Source organism: Biomphalaria glabrata, chromosome 9 (assembly GCF_947242115.1).
Source record: "Biomphalaria glabrata chromosome 9, xgBioGlab47.1, whole genome shotgun sequence".
Classification (NCBI taxonomy): Eukaryota; Metazoa; Mollusca; class Gastropoda; family Planorbidae; genus Biomphalaria; species Biomphalaria glabrata.
The window spans coordinates 38,608,145-38,624,510 of record NC_074719.1 but is presented as its reverse complement, the minus strand read 5'-3'; the positions used below and the strand labels follow the sequence as shown (position 1 = coordinate 38,624,510).

The following is a 16,366-nucleotide window of genomic DNA, read 5'->3' as shown; positions in this document are numbered from 1 at the left end:
TTCAATATTATTTTAAAGAAAACTACAGTCACCAAATTCTATGATCGTAGCTAAATGGGGTTTTGAATTAAAAACAAAACAAAAAAAACTCCAGAGATTTCTTAGTTTAAAACCCCTCAACAGATGATTTGACGAAAAAAATTTCCTTTTCGATATAAAATCTAAAGCGAAATACAGGCATGTAATTCCAAGAGCGTAGTCAAGAAAGGTTACAAATTTCTACCAGTGGCTTGGGCTCCATTAATAAAGTGTGAATAGTTTTCTGCCGAAATTGAAAATCATTAAATGTGTCTCAACAAAGATGCCTAAGACAGATTTTAGGACTTAGTCATAGAGATCGGGTCTAAATCAAAGAAATCATATGCCGAACTGTGAGTCGAATCCTTAGTAAGGTTGTGACAGAGCGTCGCATGAGGTTTTGCGGGAAAATGCGCCGAACGGCGCGAGAGGGTCTAAGTCAGTAAGAATAGCACATTAGGTTTTTGAAATAAAACTTTTTAATAGCAAGATAATGCACTGTAGATACCTCAGAATATGCATTTTGTTGGCTTTCAATACCAGAAATAGTGCTCGGCGGAGGGGCTTCGCCCCGCGCTGGGGGAGCGCTGCGAACTCCCCCAGACCCCCTTGCTAGCAAGGGCGGGGAGTCTACAATAAACAATAAACGTCTTCCGAAAAGGTCAGAATGTAATAAAGATTAATTATTTACACACACACACACATATATATATATATATATATATATATATATATATATATAATTTTTTTCCGCGGGGGGGGGGGGGGGGGAGAGTCAGGGGGGAATCCCCCCCCCCAAAACCCTCCCCGAAAAAAATCCTGGCTACGCCCATGTCGAATTCTATATATGCCTTTACAAAATATAGGTATTTTGTTGTTACTTAATTATTGTATACATTGGAGGAATTGAAGCTCACACAAAGCACTGCATATGAATGTAAGCTATTACATTATTATTATGTGTTAGGTGACGGACAAGACCCCAAAGAAGTCTTCCTTTTTTTCAGATGTCTGATTACCCTATAATGTCTTAAAGTCCAAAGATATTAACTCCTTCTCTCCTAATTGACGATACCATCGTTGATTTGGCCACTTTAAATTATTTATTTTTTTCGGTTTATAAACATTAGTGTTAGATAAAAAAGAGCAAGCATTCACATTTATTTCTAAACCTAATAAAATATTTTCTGATTACAAAGTTACTGAAGTTTGATAATAACAGGGATGTGAACTACAAACGAGTGAAATGAATAATTCCGTCTGATCATGGAAAATAATTACGGAGAGAAAGAGTTAATGCAGAGTGGAATATTAGACTAAAATCTGACAAGATATTTAAGACATTGTATTACGAGAGCCTATCATTGTGCTTCATGGTCCCATATTAAAAGCACAAATTCTAAAATCTTTAATATATTAAGGGCCTTACTGCAATTGAAGTGACCTTTCCCACTTCGGTTCATCGTCCCACCGGGCATTTTCCCCAAAATGTCCATATACCCAGTCCCCACTGTATGTTTTTACAGCATTGAGCAATCCCCCTAGGAAGGCCCCTTCGTACTTACCCGCTTTTATTGCACTGACTTCTGCAATTTTTTTTTTCATTACGTGGTATTCGCCAGTAATGCCGGTACGAACTTCGCTGTTTGTTCCCCTGGCAGTATCTAGAAAGCTATAGATCTACAGCGCTACATAAACTTCCGTGATACATCAATCACTTCATCCTTGATCTGTTCATGCAAAATACTCGATAACCCGATAGTCCGGATTATTCTGCCACACCCTGGCAACGCGAAATAAAAATCTCCACACACAAAAAAAAAAACAACAACTCCACCTCCGCCCCATAGTTCTTCCAAGGTCCTGCAGTGAGGAACTTTAGGCTGCAAAAACCGCCCTTTAGTATTTGGTTGACTAGAAAAATCAGACCTATTCTTTTGTTGGCTTGGTGATTAACAAGAAAGGTACGGAGCGCAATGCCAAAGGGTATTACTATTTTTTTTTTTATTGATGGATGAATTGTCTATGCCAAGTTAAGCCAATGAATAATTGTGCAAAGTTTCAACTTGATCCGAGACTATTTTTAATTTTTTTTTTTTTACAAAGTAGTAGCTAATTTTTTACAATATTTTTTTCATTATGGACAGCTTTAGGCTTTTCTTATCAGGTAATTTTCTGTACTCTGTACAATATTCATTAATGCTCATTCTCTCGGGTCAAAGGTTTTACGCTTTCATGTGGGAATTTTCGCACTGAGAGTTCATCACAGTTATCTTTGATTTAATTTTGATTTTTAAATCTGTTAACTTTTTTTTTACAAGTACAATTTAGTAAGAGAAAGGGAAAAAAAAAGAAGATCAAGCGATATGAGGAAATGTGGTGAAGTTATAATTGAACCCAAATAAAAACATTGCAAAATAAAATGTGAAAAATGGCGAGAGAGTTTAAAATAAAAAGACAAAATAATCAATGCCAGTGACGCCATGGTGAAAGATCACTGCTGCTAACTAGATCATACAAATTACTTTTGCTACAATCGAAACTAAGAACAACTGCTTATCAATGCTTCCGTCTTCTGTAGGACCAAACACCGGTTTTGTCAAAATCTCCAATAAAGTACGCACTCATTCTTTCTTTAAAGATTTCTTCTGGCAGTTTATTCTATGTTCACTTCTCAAGCAAACAGTGTACACAAGTTAAGTACTGTTTTATTTTGTTTGTCAGTGTTTTGTTATACTTTTTACTTTTTAAACCCCATTTCCGTCCGAGATTTTAACAAACTCGCTCACCCTTCAGTCGACATGCCTGCATCCATGCGTCATAGTTCTGTACGGATGTGGAAAAAAAAATCGTTTCCCCAGTTGAAGTTCTGGAGACACCCTTGATTCCCAGCCCTGCTAAACGAGCTACGCCCAATATGGTTCATTTAAAATTGCGTCGTTGATTTGTGGCCTGACTTACACACACTAATAGTTGTACACCGAATAGAGCACACTTATGCCCTACTTTTTGTGTGTATATATTGTCATTCGTTTGTTCAATAGCCTTACCATTCACAGCTTTGTGTAATGTATAAGATCTGGATCTGTTTACTGAGATTATTAAGTTAGTGTGTCTAGAGATTTGGGGGCAGGGCCGGGCCCTATGTGAAACGGATTGCGCGGGGCCCAGTTTGGGCGGGGATAAGCATTATGTCAAAATTAAGATTTTGTTTTAGAAAATATATTCGTCTTTGCAATTGAATGAAAGCTGACAAGGCCTTTTTTGTTTTTATTGCGCATGGGATTGGCACCACAAAATGTCAATTTTGTCCATTTTTCAAAAAAATTTTATGAGGTTTCAGGAGATTTTAATAATTTCAGGAGATATCCAGGACTTTTTCGTACATTTTGAAATTTCAGGAGATTTCCAGGAGGTCCTGGAAAATGAGGAGGCCGCGGAAACCCTGTTGTTATATATAAGTGATAACGGTTTAATTTACAAATTTAAACCTAGAATTAGGCGGGGCCTATGAAAGTGCGGCCGCAAAGGTTGTGGCCTAAGGCCGTACCTGTTTGGGGGGGGGGGGGGAAAGGCTCCTTCAATCCGAAAATGATACATTGTCTTTTTTGTTAGCGATAAATAATGAATTGTACTTATAATTCAGAAATTAAAACAAAATGTTCTTGTTTCTTAGAAATGTAAAATTACGACACGCTTCTTAACTGTTTAGTCAGCTGTTGCGTGTTGACGAGCACTTTTATGTCCCAGACTTAATATACATGAGTGGACACCCATTTCCCTCCACCTGTTTTCTATTTTTTTCAACTCACGTAAACACTGCTTTCGGATCGTTAACTTAAATGCTCACGCCATTAGTTATACCAGAAGCCTTTGAAGTTAGAATGCAGATGGAAACCTAAGAAACTCGATTTTCTATCCTTTCGATTTGATAGTAGATACATTTCAACTGTCGACACCGCTGCTGTCAATTCTCCCGGAGCCTTGACAGGCAACTACTACACAACTTCATTCACAATAGTCGAGAGTCGGAATGACGAGTTGCATTTAAACTCTTAACAGCTGGGATTACTCATGCAAAGGGGATGGCAGTCTGGTATTGTGGTATGCGCCGTGGACTGTCGTCATGATGGTCTTGGGTTCAAACCCCTTCCTGCAGTGGGGTTGGACTGTAACGTAATAATCATCATTACTGAAACATTGCCTGGCATTAAGAAGTCAAGGCTGTTGTTTTCTCTGGCATCGCGTGATGCAGCATGTCAGATGTCATTCATGACACTCTCTATTGGTTGGTGTATTGGTTTGACCTATTTAATCTTTTCTATTCTGCTTGATACCCTTGGCTTCTGTCGTATTATTTCCAGGCTGGGTGGATGTACAATCACATCTCACATGACCACTCTCTGGTTACAGTGTCGAGATCCTTTTGGAAAAAAAACAACAACAAAAGTAGGCCTACTAGATGCCTGAGCAAAGGGGTGGCTACAGACAGCATGCAATAGGATGTTTATGTAACGGATACATTTAGGCCTATAGACGCAGTCCTTTTTCTTAAAACAACAGCAATAGACGCTTATCTATAGTTCATCTTTTGAAAGGGAAAGGATGGACTAAACGTCTGGTAACATGTTCAGTGCCGTGTGGTAGAAAACCGTTAGGACTTTCCCACTTGCACAATGTATGAACCGCTGTCCTACCAAACATTTGACATAGTTTTAAGCATCAGTTGAGACGACCAGGTAAAAGAGTTGACAAAATGTAACGCATTTTATTGGATTGATACTATTAAGATATGAGAGAACAGGGAGAATGTGTGTGTGTGTGTGTGGGGGGTGCGCCCCAGCGCCGACCTATTTTTATCAGTATGTCTTCGTCTAAAATAGATTAATATCCCTGGGATTTAATAGATAGAAGGCAAGACAGACCTAGAAATGAACAACTGAACGTCACGGATCGATAAGCATTTACATTGAAGTCAAGGACGAGTGTTATGCAGTATTAGACAGAACACCTCTAACTGTTGTAAATATCTTGGGCTGTACTCCTAACTTCCTTCATTTAATTTGGTCTGTGAGATTAAATATAGCGCAAAGATTCTTAAGCATCTAACTATTAGGCACCATCTTCATCTTCCTCTCTCTGCATGTGGTCCTTTCTGGGACACCAACCAGCTTCCTCCAGGCATCTCGGTTCTGGGCGAGTCTCTCTAACTGTCCCCACGTCTTGCCCATCTGCTTGGCATCTGCTTCCAAATCGCGGCGCCATGTATTCCTGGGCCGTCCCCTATTCCTCTTTCCTTGGGGGGGGGGGGGGGGGGGGGGTTCCCAGGTTAGATGCAGACTTGCGAAGGGTGTAACCTATCCATCTCCAGCGTCTCTCAAGGAGATCTACTTCAATGGGCTGCTGCTTTGTTCTTAGCCCCAGTTCATCATTCGAGATCTTGTCTGGCCAGCAGATCGTAAGAATCTCCCTCAGGCAGGTAGCCTATTAGATAATTACAGCTTGTATCATTTCAAACTACTGGATGTTAATTTCTCTAGTCACACTGTTAAAGTTACTTCCGAAAATTGCTTAATGAGATTGTAGAAGCTGTAGGTCAGCAGCTAACACTAGGCATGATTGCTGTGGCTCAGGTGATGGACTTATAAAAATAATAAAAAAAAAAAAGAAAAACGCTACAAACTTTCAGGCGACTCCCGAAAGGTTCCCAATATTATCTCATTTTTGGTAATTTACTATTTTGTTTGATGTAGAAAAAGGGAAATAACTGTTACATTCTTGCGAGATGTAGGTTCTAGTTGTAAATACTTTGTTTTTCAGAAAAAAAAAAGGATTGTTTATATTTTGTTTGTTCTCTTTCTTCTCGCTTTCCGCATCACACATTTCTCCAGCCCTCTCCCCTCCCCCCTCTAACCCATCCTTATAAAGTTGTATAAAAACATACACGTGTATTTCACACACTCGTATATACACATACGCACACCCAGAAATGACGCACTTCTCCCCCCCCCCCTCATCTCCCCTCCCTTGGTCGCAGCGACATTCTGTTACTTGACCTGCTTTTTCTTTCTACACGTAGATCACATGCTTACAGGAAAATCTCAACTCTGCAAGGTTGTTGTGACACGCTGAGGTTTTAGAACCCCTGCACCTAATACAAATAGAAGCAGTATAATACAAATCAACGGACGCTTTCATTTATTCAATCATCCGAGTGTTTTAGGTTCGCGAGCTATTTTTTAAGAACATTTCCATCAGGCCCATTTGTCAAATGTCATTGTCCAACCGAACATCCGCTTTCTACTCCGTCTTTCATTCGTTCCTCTCTCTCTCTCGCGTCAACAGTGAGTCACGACGTTCACAAACACTGCAACAGGTCAACAAGAGACTTTCAAGTAGAAACAGTGCGTGTCTGGGTGTTAACAAGCCCTGAGGTGATGGCCAGTAGCTATTACTCGAATTTCTTCAGATTGTAGTGAGTCTTTTTTTTTTAAATAAAATAAGTTTTCAATTCGCTTTTATGACTTCATTATGCATGTTCTGAGATTTGTACGTTGAAATTAACGTACTCCTGATTACTAGTGGTAATTAAAACTGTCATAGGGTTAGAAAAAACGTCATCTATGTAAATATTTTTCTGCTGAGAAAATCTGAAATAGGTCCAAATACAGGGTGGTCCAAAAATAGATGGACAGTCCATATTTTTGTTTTAATTGAATACAACTAAATATATTAAAACATCTATTGCATTACATTATTTAGATGTCTTGTGCATTGTTGTAATATAATATTTAATCGGCATTTTAGCGAATGTGTTAGTAAATATAAGTCGGCCTAAATCTAATTTATAAATGTCCAGCCACATCCGGACCATCCTGTATTTAGATGCGTATTTTCTTTACATTTATGGCTGACGAGTTGATGTACCAACACAGTTGAAAGCATCACACACTTTAAAGTTTTCTGCTCACTAGTCCTTCAATGAAGTATTATAACGAGGAAGTAGACGTTAATATTGTAGCCTGTTTTACGTTACAATAACATATTACAACTTGTGTACCCAGAACATCCTGAATCGCTGATTTTACTACGAACCCGCGCGAAGTCTTTATTTCATAACAGATTGGCGAAACGTATCTATAAACCTTGATTATTGCTTGACTTTTCTTATAGAGACCTGTAGGATCTCAATCTAGGAATTTACTTATTTATGCAAGATTCACTTTTGATAACGGTATGTGTGTGTGTAATATTTTTGTCAAGCTTTAATTAATAAAAATTTTTTTTTTACTGTTAAAGTCTAAAATATTTTGCAGGAACTCTGTTGACCGCATTAAAAAAATTCTAATTTTCTTTCAAATGTTATTTCGGAGGGGAAAAAAGAAACATTTATTATGGCCGGACTAAGGGATGTGCGACCGCACTTGGCCACGAGGCGGAAGGGGCGTAGCGATTTTTCTCTACATTCTCTACACTCTAAACCTATACTCCGCGCTTCTGTCAGATTCATTTCGGCAGCTCAGAACAACAAAACGCCCAGCCGAAAGAGAGGGACTCTATCGGGAGCGCTCTTTCTAATAATGGGGCCTCCATTGCCGATTTAGCACAGGGACAAAACATTTTTTAAGCCCAGGCCTGCTGTTCTGTTTGTCGTGGATATGTCCACACTTCAACTGTTTGCACACGTACAATTAATAAGAGCACAGCCTGGCGAGTGCTTATTTGTGATTACCGTTAAAATCTGTCATTATTTGTTCCTTGCTTCGGGCCATATAGATCTATCTAAGCGATAAAGAAGAGCGGCTAAGCAATCTAATGACACTAATCGGCATAGAATGTCATCTTGTTATCTGATAACCTAAGAGCATTTTGACGGCAATTTAGACCATGCTGCCTTTCTCTTTGGTAAACACAATAGCTGGTCGAGGGTCGTGATATTTTCAGAAACGGTGCGGGGTGTATATATATATATATACATATACCTGGTCTCTCTCACCTCTCCCACCCTTCAAGTGTCAGTACGAAACCCGATCATCATTGAAATGAACTAGTGCTGAGCTAATTATAAACAGTCTGGGTCTACGTGATGTTGTTCGCCGCCCCCTCCCCCCATTACCTCCCCCCCTCCCCCCGTCCTTTTTTGTTCTCTAAATCTTAGCGTCACTGTTTGCCGCGACCTTCAACTTAAACTTGGATGACAAACCTGCAGTTTATTATGTCAGAAATTGTAGAGACACTCAGCTGAATAAGCGATACATTTTACAAAGCTTAAATCAGCTAACTCTGTCTTTCTGTCTGTCTGGGTACAAATAGTGATTACGTTTGCTCTTTCACTTCCCATTCTCGGATCAAGTTGAAACTTTGCACAATTATTCGTTGTTCCTAACAAAACACGAATCAACAAAAAAAAATTAATCAATTAATTAAATAAATAGTGGTAATCATATGTTTATTACCGAAAAAGGAAAAAAAATCGTACATTATTGAGATATATGTTTGTAGAGATAAGCTTTGTTTTGCTTGTTTTTTTTATTTGATCTGTTAATCAACATAAGAGCTAAGTAAGTTTATTGAAAAAAAAATTGTCTATAGATCTAGATCCTTGCCTCCAGGTCCTCCGCCAGAAATATTTGGGCACGTGTAGACCCCTCTGTCTTCCACCCACATGCCAAAAACCTAGAAATGCGTATACAGGTGCAAGCTGCATTAAAGAAAAAAAGTGACCCCCCCCCTTCTGCTTTTTTTCTGTTAAGGCCCCGGACTAGTCATGCTTGCCCCCCCCCCCCTTTTTTTTTTCATTCTGGCGGCGGGCCTGCTAACTCCGATAATTAAAACTTTTCCTTCACGAGTGACTCCACAATTTGCCCAGGAATATAGAAAATATCTTCATGCTTTAGTTTTCTGTATTTATTATCTTAACCAATGTCATTAATACTGTTGTACTATTTAATTCGATCACAAAAGATCGAATATATTTAACAATTTAGATTTAGTTCAGAATTGAATTGATAGTGCTTGAAACCTAATTTGTTTATAAAAACAATGGCGACCGCGTTCATTTTGTCTGCTTTGTCTCCGTGTCTTGGTGACAGGGAATTACTAATGGAAGAGTCAATTTAATAGTGTCGCTTCGTCGATTTTTTGTATTTATAACTTATGGTATCGAGTTTATCTTTTCTTTTTACAAAGCATATAGAGACTCTGTCTGGTAAAATGTTACTGCACGTTATTTCTCCCACACCCAACCTCGGATCAAGCTGACATTTTGTACTATTATTTCTTTTACCTGACAACACAAGAATCAATAAAAAAAATAATAATCAATTAGTTGTTTTTTTTGTCTGATATCTCGAAAAAGGGAAACAAATAGTACTTGACTGAAGTGGTGGTATTATCTGAATTAGTCCCATAAACAAAAATGTTATTAATCGCACAGATTTATTGTTGTTGGTCTAGATTTGTTTTAAATTTATTTACATGACTGATCCAAACTAATTGATACAATTGCACTTCGTAGAAGCTTTGTTTTTTTTTTAAAAGTATTTTTATGTTTTTCTTTTTAAATGCATACCGTCTCTAGTTTTACGCCATCATTCTTATAGAAATATTCGCACCGCACTGCGCCATTCAACTAAACGCAATGTACATAAAGGCGACATACATTGAAATATGACAATTCCTACCAAAATAGCATTAACAAAAAATTACCGTCATCGATGCATCAATAATTACAATAACTACCAGTCCACCAAAAGTAAAGTGACGGTAGCATTGATTTTACCAAATGAATTAAAATATTGTCTTCTGGTGGAATTGGTGAATAACGATTTTTTTAAATTGTGTGTTACTTGTTTCTTAAGAGCGCAAATAAAGATAAAACCAGATAAGGGAGGCTGGGGTAAAAAGGGTTAACAATCTTCGAACACTTTTTAAGTCTCGTGACTACCTCAACGTGACTTTGAAATCGACGGCGTTATCATCAAAATACTTGTAATTCCTTTCTTGATAGAGAGTACATGACAGGTCGATAGTCTTCTCATGATAGCCCTACACTTTTTCATTTAAAGTTGACACATTTTCTGGTGCAAGAAATACATTTTTAGTTGGCAAGATTTGAATGAATCACGCACCAAGCGAGGGTGGGGATTCTTTTGTCACCATCAGCCCATCATAGTCCTGCTAATGTTCGGGGGTCTCTGCCACGCAATCTAATTTACCGTCCGTAACACAGAACCTGTACGATAAAATGGTTGATTTATTCACAGACTATTCTTTTTTTTAACAGGGACGTTTTTACTCAATATTGTTGAAACTTTTCCGGCATTTTATCTTATAAAGTACAGACGTTCCTTCAGAAGAGACGATAGTAACGTCCTACGCTTATCCGTGTGTTAATCTAGTCAAGCATGTCAGAGACTTCAACTCTAATAGGTCTTTGTTTTGTTTTGTTGATTCCATGCTCTAATTACACCAGGGAAGAAAGAGCATTTGCACGGATTTGTCCTAGCATATGGAATGAGGAATGTGTCTTTATCCTTGTGTCTTTCTGAGTATTTCATTGGGTTGTGTTTTTGTGTAAGTTATATGGTTTACTGTTTTATGTGTTAGTACTACTTTACATATTAGTATCAAATCCTGTAGTTTTTATTCATAGTGATTTTACTAATCGTGTTAGTCTAGTTCAATATGAATATGCATTTGTTTTAAGTCTCACGGCTCTACTTTACGTCTGTTCTAGTTTCTTTGTTTTCCTGAATTTAGGGATTCTAAAATGAGGATGCCCATTCTAATTTTGGTCTACGGCGACATTTCATTTTTTCAATTAATAGATTTTTAATATGTCATTCATCTTTCATTATACAAATACCAACATATTGGGGATTTACATACTATAAAATGATCACAGTAATCTGCTATTTGTTTACCGTTTAGTTTTTACGATTCCGATTGCGCTCCGTAAGCAATACAATTCAGTACGAGAGAAAAAAAAAGAGGTGTAAAACAGAGGTATGCAGGAGTGTTGAAGAACCTGAAGAAAAACGTAGGAAAAATAATAGAAGAAGATTGGCTGAGATTTGGGTATAAATAGACTGTAGAATTAACGTGAAAGGTGCCATACTGAAAGATCAATGTTGTCAACGAAATAGCGACGATGTTACAATGACATCACACAAACTCAAAATCGATCCCCGAAGTGGTCCATTAGGCTGGTACAAAGGCAGGTTCACTGGTGGATCTAATTATTTATATTTCAACCTATTTTTAGATTATTTCGCCCCCCCCCCTTCTAGTATTTTGGCCGATTTGGTAGGGTCTGGAGGGGGCGATGGCATCAATCCGCCCCCCCCCCTCCACCATAACCTTCGAGTGGGGGGGGGGGCGGTCTTATTTATTGGTAGAAATCACAGCTTGCTAACAGAATCAATTAGATATATCTATATGATTAAAACTTGTTATTGGTATTTTAACCGGACTTTATATAATTTCGTTCACCTGTTGGCCGATTGGAAGGGGAAGAGCGAATACCTCCACTGCCCTTCCCATCTAAACCCTTTGAGTGGGGGGGGGGCGGTCCTACTTTTATGGAGAAATCATAGTATGTGAACAAAATTAGTCGAATATCTATATAATATAAACAGGTGGAAGTGCGATACATGCAATCCCCTTCCCCCCATCGGACAAATCAATACTTTTTCTTTTTGTATTATAGTAAGAAATTACAAAATTAAAAAAGCCCTAACCCTATCTAATCTTTTCAAAGAACAAATCAGTTGTATTTGCAATGTAGGGATTATAAATTCATATTAGAATATTTTTCTCATTATTCAAAAGGCACATTATAATAGAATGAATAATGAGCGGTAGATGTCAGGAGAATGCGCTTCTGCAGTGAAGAATGCAAGAAAACGCTTTTGGAGTCGGGGCGAACCGAACCCCACTAATACATAATGAGCTGTAGATGTCAGAAGAATGCGTTTCAGCCGTGAAAAATACAAGAAAACGCTTTTGGCGTCTGGGCTTCGCCCCGAATCCCACTGATAAATAATGAGCTGTAGATGTCAGGAGGATGCGTTTCTGCAGTGAAAAATGCAAGACAACGCTTTTGGCGTCGGGGCTTCGCCCCGAACACCACTAATAGGTAATGAGCTGTACATGTCAGGAGAATGCGTTTCAGCCGTGAATAATGCAAGAAAACGCTTATGGCGTCGGGGCTTAGCCCCGAATCCCACTGATAAATAATGAACTGTAGATGTCAGGAGGATGCGTTTCTGCAGTGAAAAATGCAAGACAACGCTTTTGGCGTCTGGGCTTCGCCCCGAATCCCACTGATAAATAATGAGCTGTAGATGTCAGGAGGATGCGTTTCTGCAGTGAAAAATGCAAGACAACGCTTTTGGCGTCTGGGCTTCGCCCCGAATCCCACTGATAAATAATGAGCTGTAGATGTCAGGAGGATGCGTTTCTGCAGTGAAAAATGCAAGACAACGCTTTTGGAGTCGGGGCTTCGCCCCGAACACCACTAATACGTAATGAGCTGTACATGTCAGGAGAACAATGCAAAAAAACACATATATATATGCTGTACGCACGTTTATGCATAGGGTTAGGGTTTACTGGGCGTTAGGGTTAGGGTTTGGAAAAAAATCGCCCCCCCCCCCTCTCCAAAGTTCTGGATCCGCCAGTGGGCAGGTTTGAATATTTTTGAGCATGAATATCAGAAACTAGGAACAACAAACTATCGACAACAAAATACTTTCCTACCATACAAAAAGAAGAGATGCACAAGTTTAAAAAGTGTTGCTGATACTATTGTATTGTATGTCCGACTGACGACATTACTCAGGATACGGAATTACAACAGGATACGGAGATTTATAAATGTTATTATTACATTGTTGAATATTCATATGAATTCAATTAGCTGATAGTTATATATGTTAACAATGTTAACCTGGCAAAACTGATGTTATTGAATGATTACCTAGTTCATTCAATTACATTGCAAAGAGACAATCTCTTATTTAAGACCTCAAGGAAGAAACTTTTTCTATTTAGTCTAATTGTATAGTGTGACACTTTATTTTTAAATGCAATTATCATAGAAAAAAGAAACAACAAAAAATGTTTGCATAAGTATGTTAAAAATATAGGCTACTGAAAAATTATCTCCCTTGCTAAAATTGTCTCCCCTGTTTTTTTTTAAAATGTATTTATATAGTGAATAGTAGTAAAAATGGGGTATTTAAAAAAAAATAAAAATGCTTGCATAGTTAATTTAAAAAAATTAAACTTTTCGATTTCATAAAATAAAAAAAGTAGCGGTTGCATCAGCAATTTAAAAGATCTAAAATATCATGATATCCGATTATCAATGTTTTCTAGATTTTGGGATCTAAGCGAGACGTACGGACGGTCAGACAGACTAGTAGCCGCATTATCATTTCGGGGGTGCTAAAATGATTTTGTGCTGCAAGCGAAAGAGCTTAGAAATGTGGTGTGCTACAGTGCTGAATAGTGACTACAAACTACTCTATGGTTTAGTTCCATGGTTTAATCAAATGCTTCGCTTATCTATACTTCCGTCTTCTGTACACCAGATACACCGACAAGCTTGCTATTTATGGATTAGCCTTATTATTATTATTATTATTTTATTATTTGTACATTGAATTAGTTCACAAAACTAATGTGCATCATTCTTCATTCACCTGTTCTGAAATCTATGTGCACATAATATGTTGATAGGATCTAGGCTCAGTGTCAGCAATAAGTCAACAACTAGCTACCATTAGTAAAATGGCGGAAACTACACGTTACTAAATTGATTGAGTCATTAAGTGCATCTTTGTGCACCGTAACCACGATTTATTTGCAGAATCTCTCTCTCTCTCTCTCATGTAATCTTATAAAATAAAGACGTTACTTCAAAAAAGAAGATGATTATGTCCTACGCGTCATGCGTCTGGTCATGCATGTTAACCAATAACTTGAATTCCGCCAGTCATTGGTTTTCCTAGCTGCCTCAAGCAACCCATTCCATGAAGAAGGTAAGAAGGAGCATTTGTACAAATTTGTCCTAGCATATGGGACGAGGAAAGTGCCTTTATCTTTGTGTCTCTCTCCATATTTCTCCCTCTAGTTTGCACTTGAATAAACAAAAATCGAGTAAATGTAGGCTCTCTCTAGCAAGGCTCTACCTCAAATGATATTTTAGCAAAAACAAACGGATTTGGGGAAGGGGCAGTCTTTTGGTTAACCCAGAGACATCCGTCACCGGAGAGCCAATATATATATATATATATGTAGATGAAGCTCAAGTTGTTTACACATTGAATGATAAGTTAGTTGTTGACAAGACACAGGCCCTACACAATGACATGCGCGGGTTATTGAATGTGTTCCAGGAATCAGGATGTTCAGCTGATAGGCTGGCCAGGCAACCCATAACCTTATACGTTTTATTCGGGATTGTTGAGGCCTCTAATGATGAAACAATGTCACACTGTGAACATTGCAGTGACTCGCGAATCACAATTCTGGCTGTTAGCTATTGTTAGTGACCTTAAAACAATTATACAGAAAGGTAAATCGACGTTTGTGAATGGTGTAGATTTTAAAAATATTTTCTATTTTCTATTTATATAATATTATATTATAATATATTATATTATATATATTTTATATATTTTTATATTGTAAGATAGGCCTACTAGGATACAAGAGCTTAAAATAGTTTTTTTTTTTTTCAAATAGTAATTTTCTTAAAAAACAAAGTTACGGTTAATTAATCTAACGAAATCACCTCCATTGAAAAAAAAAGATAAAAGCAGTACCGTACCGAAACTACCAATATTAATGTCATATAAATATTATTTGAAAACGTTGGGGCCTACTACAAGTTGACTACAACATATGTTTCCCATTCTCCATGATTATATTTTGTTTGTGTGTAATTTTATTAATCCAAGTATGGTGCTTTGATTAAAAAAAAATTTCCTTAAAAACTTTTCATTGCATTTGGGTTTTAACTATTTACATGAAATAATTATAGTGTTTCGCCCCTTTTAGTCTTTGTTTAATAGAAGTCTGCAGTGCTAATATATTATATTATACAGTAACTTTTTGTTTTCGAAACTTTATGACGATTACATTAACAACTTAATTATTGGTAAGGGTAGTAATTAATTTTCTGGCAATTCATCTAATCGTCTAATCAGTTTCCCCCCTTATCTTAAGACGCATGTTTACATCAAGACGTCGTTAAAGTCAGTTCATCGATTGGTTTGAAAGATCGTGAGTGTCTTTGATAAAACTTCGAAACAAGGGTTTCTTCTAAAAATAGATTTATTATCCTCGAACCCAAAAGAATAACATGTTTACGCGCAGATTTTAAAATAGATTGATAGCATTCTGAAAGGAAAACACACATCTAGGCTGGGGAGCTAAATTACCGGAGGAGTGTCATTATTGAAGTGATACGGTAATATATGCAAACTATGTGTTTTTTTCAAACACGTGTAGTCTTTGATTTAATAAGAATGGAAATCCCAATGAAATAAATGGACTGGGTTCTGCGATGCACTAAAGTTGTGGAACGCGGCGTGCGATGCATTGTTGTCAGCTAACGTCAATACATAAATCTAGATTTTTTAAAATGTGTAATTCGATGGTGAAAGTAGGACAAAAAAAAAAGAGGTGTGTTAGAAAAAAAAATCTAGAAGATGGCGGAAAGATAGAGTGAGGGGTAGTGAAAGACACACGTAAATCTAGATGTGATGGGAGAGAAAGAGCAATTACACACCGCGGTGATTATTTCAATAACACATCATCATCATCTAGAATCTCCTACTTTAGCTGACAAGCCTTTTATTGTTAAGCCGATGTGTTATCTGTATCAGTGTATTTAAAAATAGATAATCAATGACCTTCTGCTTTGAAAATGCACCCTGAAAAAAAAAACTGTCTGACGTTACAATAATTGTTAATATAATCTACAACTGTTTTATTTACCTTGCTATGTAGCCTAGTGTCAAACTTGGGGATAAAATGCCTTACACACAAACAAAACCCAGAAACCAATCCTTGGCTAACTTTTGCTTGTAGTTATAGTTCAAATTTTAAATTGTTAGAATTCTACACCACATGCTCCCTCCCCCCTTATACTCAACACTATTCTTAATCTCGACACCTTTACTTTTACTCATAAGAAATGTTTGAAGGAGTGTACAAAAGTTTCTAAAAGAGAAGTATGGTCTACATTGCTGAAACATCAGTGGAGGGTAGAAATGAGGCAACTAAAAAGAACTTAAGTGGGTACTGATGAAAATAAAAAAGATTGAGAAACACT

General features: G+C 37.4%; 1 protein-coding gene across 5 annotated transcripts in view; it reads left to right on the top strand.

The window, feature by feature from the left end:
- Window positions 1–16,366, top strand: part of LOC106071617 (uncharacterized) — a 41,307-nt gene that overhangs the window by 1,774 nt on the left and 23,167 nt on the right. The window contains exon 1 of one of the 5 annotated variants that reach the window (XM_056040662.1): window positions 6,355–6,493. The exons of 2 other annotated variants lie outside the window; for them this stretch is intronic. The gene's annotated coding sequence lies outside the window, so the exon portion shown is untranslated. Of the gene's footprint in view, window positions 1–6,354; window positions 6,494–7,068; window positions 7,253–14,485; window positions 14,603–16,366 lie in introns of those variants that run through there. 2 more of the 5 variants (XM_013231757.2, XM_013231758.2) reach the window with 2 other exon arrangements.